Source organism: Odocoileus virginianus, chromosome 11 (genome assembly GCF_023699985.2).
Source record: "Odocoileus virginianus isolate 20LAN1187 ecotype Illinois chromosome 11, Ovbor_1.2, whole genome shotgun sequence".
In the NCBI taxonomy this organism is placed as follows: domain Eukaryota; kingdom Metazoa; phylum Chordata; class Mammalia; order Artiodactyla; family Cervidae; genus Odocoileus; species Odocoileus virginianus.
In genome coordinates, this window is record NC_069684.1 from 12,557,147 (window position 1) to 12,563,093 (window position 5,947).

A 5,947-nucleotide genomic window follows, 5' to 3' on the forward strand; every position below is an offset into this window, starting at 1 on the left:
TATAAGCTCCAGGAGTTGGTGATAGACAGGGAAGCCCGGCATGCTGCTGTCCATGGGGTCACAAAGAATCAGACATGACTGAACAACTGAACTGAAGTGATTCATTGGAGGGATTGATGCTAAAGCTGAAGCTTCAATACTTAAGTCACTTGATGCAAAGAGCCAACTCATTGGAAAAGACCCTGATGCTGGGAAAGATGAGGGCAGTAGGAGAAGGAGGTGACAGAGGATGAGATGATTGGATGGCATCATCAACTCAGTGGATATGAGTCTGAGCAAATTCCAAGAGATAGTGAATGACAGGGAAGGTTGGCATGCTGCTATCCATTGGGTCACAAAGTCTCAGACATGACTTAGCACTGAACCACAATAACTACTTTTTGACAGGATTTTTTCAGGATGCTTTCTATTAAATGGTTTGAGGGTTTGGGTGTCATTGTTGGATTTTTAATTTGTTATATATGTATATTTGTATGTTTTATTGAATTGTAATTGATTTACTATTTATTTCATTTATTTTTGGCTGCAGTAGGTCTTTGTTGCTTCACCTGGGTGTTCTCTAGTTGAGGCGAGTGGGAGCTACTCCTCATTGGGGTGGTGAGGCATCTCGTTGTGGTGGCTGCGGGGCCCAGGCTCTACGGCATTGGCTCAGTAGGGTGGCACATAGGCTTAGTTGCTCCTTGGATTGTGGGGTCTTCCCAGACCAGGGGTCAAACCCACGTCCCCTGCTTTAGTAGGTGGATTCTTAACCATTGGACCATCAGGGAAGCCCTAGTTGATTTGCTATTATATGATTTTGAGCAACCTAATTTGTGATGGCCCAGTGAATAATTGACAAAAGGCAAAGAGATTGTCCAAAGATGATGGTTGTCTAGAAGTTCTGAGTGAAAATTACCCACATAACATTAAAATGTATTTCTGTTAAAGCAATTCTCTCCAGACTAGAGTCATATGGCTCAGGTAAACAGACAGATCTTCAAAAATAAACATTTCTAAATTAGGAGCAGGTTAATGTCTTTCTCAATTAAATGGGAAAGGACTCAAGCCAGAATGGGATTCTGAATTGTAATGGACTTTCTATAACATACAAATCTTTAAGAAATAAATATGCCTGTGATGTTTGGAACAAGATACCCATGCTTTACTCTTATAAAGCAGCAAGTAACATAACAACAAAGTAATACAGAGTTCTGTGAGTCAAATTTGTATTTTCTCTGTATTAGTCAGGCATCTCCAGAGAGATAGAAATAGTAGGAGATTTATCTTTATCTCCTAAATGCCAGTTAACTTTAAGATGCTATCAATCAGAAAATACTAATTTCTGGTATGTAAAGTACAAACATGAAATATGTGTCTCAGAATCTATATAAGGGAGGTCCTATGATGGCTCTCTGGATTGGAAATCTAAATAATCTAAACATTAAACAGAACAGCTTCCTCAAATATCTGGGAATTTCAGAATGACTGACATTTCTGAAATTGTTCAAATTTTGAAGAGATGTTTGCCAGTAGGTTCACATAAGATGACAAGTTCAGTTCAGTTCAGTCACTCAGTCATGTCCAACTGCACGCCAGATCTCCCTCTCCATCACCAACTCCCGGAGCCTACCCAAACTCATGTCCACTGAGTCAGTGATCTCATCCTCTGTCATTCCCTTCTTCTGCCTTCAACCTTTCCCAGTATCAGGGTCTTTTCATACTAGTCAGCTCTTTGCATCAGGTGGCCAAAGTACTGGAGTTTCACCTTCAACATCAGTCCTTCCAATGAACATTCAGGACTGATTTCCTTTAGAATGAACTGGTTGGATCTCCTTGCAGTCCAAGAGACTCTCAAGAGTCTTTTTCAATACCACAGCTCAAGAGCATCAATTCTTTGGCGCTCAGCTTTCTTTATAGTCCAACTCTCACATCCATACATGACTCCTGGAAAAACCATAGCCTTGACTATATGGACCTTTGCTGGCAAAGTAATGTCTCTGCTTTTTAATATGCTGTCTAGGTTGGTCATAACTTTCCTTTCAAGGAGCAAGCATCTTTTAATTTCATGGCTGCAATCACCATCTTCAGTGATTTTGGAGCCCCCCAAAATAAAGTCTGCCACTGTTTTCACTGTTTCCCCATCTATTTGTCATGAAGTGATCGAACTAGATGCCATGATCTTAGTTTTCTGAATGTTGAGTTTTAAGCCAACTTTTTCACAAAGAGTACCAAGAATAACTGAAACACCCTCCTGAGTCCCCTCCAATTGTTGAGCAATGGAATAGCAGATCTGGTAGGAACCAGAAAAATAGAGGCAATCGGTTCCAAGGTAATAGACAGTTTAGAGGTAGGGATAGCAGACAGGGGTGCCCAAGTGACAATTGACTCAATCAGTGGCATGAATGACCCTCGGATAACAATTGCCTGCAGCACAGACCAGAATGTTACTACCCCCATCAATATGGACATTATGGTTACAACCAACAGCCTCCCTATGGCTACTACTGATAGAAGTGTCAGCAGCTTGTAGTAAAATCATCTACTTTGTTAACATGACAAAAGTTTATATTGTACCTTCTGTTGGTCACAGTTTTACATTCTGACTGTAGCGAGGGAATTAATTATTTTTGGAACTTGAGAGTTTTTAAAAGTTAGATCTTACTGGAGAGATGTAATGGTTGCTGGAAATAAATACTCTCCTAAAAACATTTTTAAAAAATCTATGAAACACTGTTATGAAGTTCACACTTATTGTTTGACATGCACTACCTGCATAAATTAGTTCAGGAAGAAGAGAATGAGGGCCTAGGAATCTCGTAAGATATGACAAAGGCTGAAAGAAACTTATTACCTAATTGATGCCTCTAAATTACTGAAGAGAATGTGTTAACAAAAGGGTGTTCTCTGTTGGTAGTTTAGAAAGAGGTGACCCAATGAACAAAAATGTGCCTGCAGCACTGTTGACACAGTTTTATAATAAAACAGAACTCTGTTCCATGGACTAATTATATTCCCATAGCACCAGATTATTATAAGTAAATCTCCTGAATCTGTGAATCTATTAAGAAACTCAAGTTCACATCATATCATGGAGAAAAATACAGTTACAATATGGAGGTAATACCAGCAGACTATCCAGTCTGTTACTTATAGAAGCTAAAGATTATTTTTTAAGATTATGTGTATATTATATATAAAAACCAGTCTGCATTTGCATGATAGACTAGAAATAAGGTGAAATGAAAGAATTCATGTTTCAGATGGTCTCCCCAGGATGTTTCTTTAAAGCAGTTAATTCAATCTACTTAAACCACATGTTTTCCCAGATCCTCTTATGGAGAATTCTAGTGAATACTGAGTGAATATTAAAGGACTATGGAGACAGAAGAAGAAACAAACTTCAGGATTGAATGGAGGGAGGTGTATATGTCATCAAAAGCTCAGCGTCTCGATACACCAGTGCCAGATTCAGAGACAGAGCTTTGGCTGAAGTGGAAAAGGATAGCTTTATTACTTTGCCAGGCAAAGGAGGATATAGCAGGGTAACACTCTCAAAACTGTGTATCCCTTCTTTGAGAGAATAATGAGAAATTTTATGGTTCAAAGAGGGCATGATCAGCTTGTGGATACACTTCTGAGTGGTTGGTGGTATGGCTAAAGGAGTCAGCGTTTTCAACTTTCAGGTTCCAACCAGCCTGAGATCTATATGCTTGTGGGCAGCATACCCAGGGATTGAACCCCACCTTGAGGGAGTTTCTGTATCTGCAAAACAGCTCAAAGATATTATTGTATGCATTGATGAGGAATCAGGACCCTGCCCCAAGACTGCACTACAGTTTCTCTTGACTGTTTACGTCTTTCTTGTCTTGCTTCCCTCTCTTTCCTAACTAACAGCTGCTTGAATCTGCCCATTGAAACTCAGGGAATGTCATGGAGGCTGAATGAAGGCTATTTTCTATAATCAAAGAAAAGGGGGACACAGAAAGTCTTTGTGCCCACAGAAAGTCTTTGTACCCAGAAGGCCCACAGGGCCTTGCTCAGTATCATAGATGAGCAAGATTACTGCATGTTTCAAGAGGAGAAAAACAGTCTTAAAATCTGCACCAATTATGGATACTGATTACAAACATTAGAATACTCATGGAGAACTAGAAAACAAATCTGCTTCATTATTACTTTCACGAGGCTTTTTAGGGGATCGGAGGGGGCAGAGGAAGTGAGGGTGGGTGGTTTTGGTAATGGGTAGGAGTGGGAATGTTTATAAAAAGCAACATAAGTAAAATGAGGCTATTTTTGGCTATGCTGTGTGGTTTGCAGAATCTCAGCTCCCTGACCAGGGACTGGCCTATGGCAGCGAAAGTGCTGAGTCCTAACCATGGAACAGCCAGGGAATTCCCATGAGATCTTAAGCAACTTCCTCCAAATGAATCTGATTAATCTTGCCAGTGTTTCTTGACATTCAAGTAATCTTTATCAAAATCAGGAAGTGGGTCAGGAAAACCTAGGGTAGACAAGACAATCAGTTGGTACAAAAGCAGTTGAAAGACTTCTTCTGTAAATCAGTAGGGACTTGTAAGATTTCTTAGACTTAAAGGGTTGCTTGTCATATGGCAGAGCCTCTCATCACTTTCTCATCTTCCTTTACCTTAAATTTACTGATACAATTAGGCATGCACACAAATTAAGAGGTTGAAATATTAAAGAACAGTCAGTATAGTAGGAAAGTGAAGATTTTAACATTACATAAAATGTCTACAACATGCATACTACGCATGCTAAGTTGCTTCAGCTGTGTTTGACTTTTTGTGACCCCATGGACTGTAGCCCATCAGGCCCCTCTGTCCATGGGATTCTCCAGGCAAGAATACCAGAATGGGTTGCCATGCCCTCCTCCAGGGGATCTTCCTGACCCAGCGATCAAATCTGCATCTCTTATTGTAAATCAGTTTCCTATATTTCAATTTAAAAAGTTCATGTACTACAGCTTGCTCTATATTCCAACTGCAAATTACTTCCCACTCATCAAGCAAGGACTCTGGAATCTGAGAAAGTAGTCTCTTAAACACATGTAGCAGATAAGCAGATTACAGATGCTTAAGATTTTATGACTGTAAAGAATTTTAGTAATTAGATAGTCTAGTCCTTACATTGCAAAATATAAACATGAAGTTATAATCCAGAAAGAGAATGAGAGTTTTTTTTTAAATATATAAGCTTTTCTTGTCCTACTAATTCCTCCAGGCCAAGAATTGTTCATATCTTTTCTGTAGATTGGTGGTTTCCAGATGTCTACAACATAGATGAAGCAGAGGAGAGATATAGTTGATTAAATACAACAACATGATGATCCATTGTTAAAAATATGACTCCTCCTGGGTTGATTCTAAGAGCTGCCATTAATGCATAACCAGTTCTAGATTCAGTGGGGGCAGGATGGGATGTTTCTTTGAATAAAGTAGCAAATTTTAGAGGTGTAATCTACGAGTTCCTAGTCCATAATATCCTTGTACAATCCTTAATCAGACATTTCAGGGTTTGATAATGGCTCAGAGTCTTGCACTTCCCCACAACTCTTGCCTACCTTTTAAATGATTATAGGGATCATGTAGCTAATCTTTTCAACAGTCTGTAATTTTCAGCACTTGTGGGTTTCAGGCACCACCCACCCCTTTCCAAGGCAACCTCTACCACCTTTTAGCTTGGTACTCATGCTCATGCTAAGTCACTGAGCTGTGTCCAACTTTTTGCAACCTTGTGGACTGTAGCCTTCCAGGCTCCTCTGTCCGTGGGATTTTCCAGGCAAGAGTACTGGAGTGGGTTGCCATTTCCTCCTCCAGGGGATCTTCTTGACCCAGTGATTGAACCCGAGTCTCCTGCTTCTCTTTCATTGGTGGGTAGATTCCTTACCACTGAGCCACCCTGGGAAGCTCATAATATTTAACTTCTTTCCACTCACTTCTGTACCAAC

The 5,947-nt window shown here is 39.9% G+C and overlaps 1 pseudogene; it reads left to right on the top strand.

Annotated features, from left to right (window-relative positions):
• Positions 1 to 1,460: 1,460 nt before the first annotated feature.
• LOC139037363 (RNA guanine-N7 methyltransferase-activating subunit-like protein) lies at positions 1,461 to 2,487 on the top strand (annotated as a pseudogene).
• The last annotated feature ends 3,460 nt before the right edge of the window (positions 2,488 to 5,947 follow it).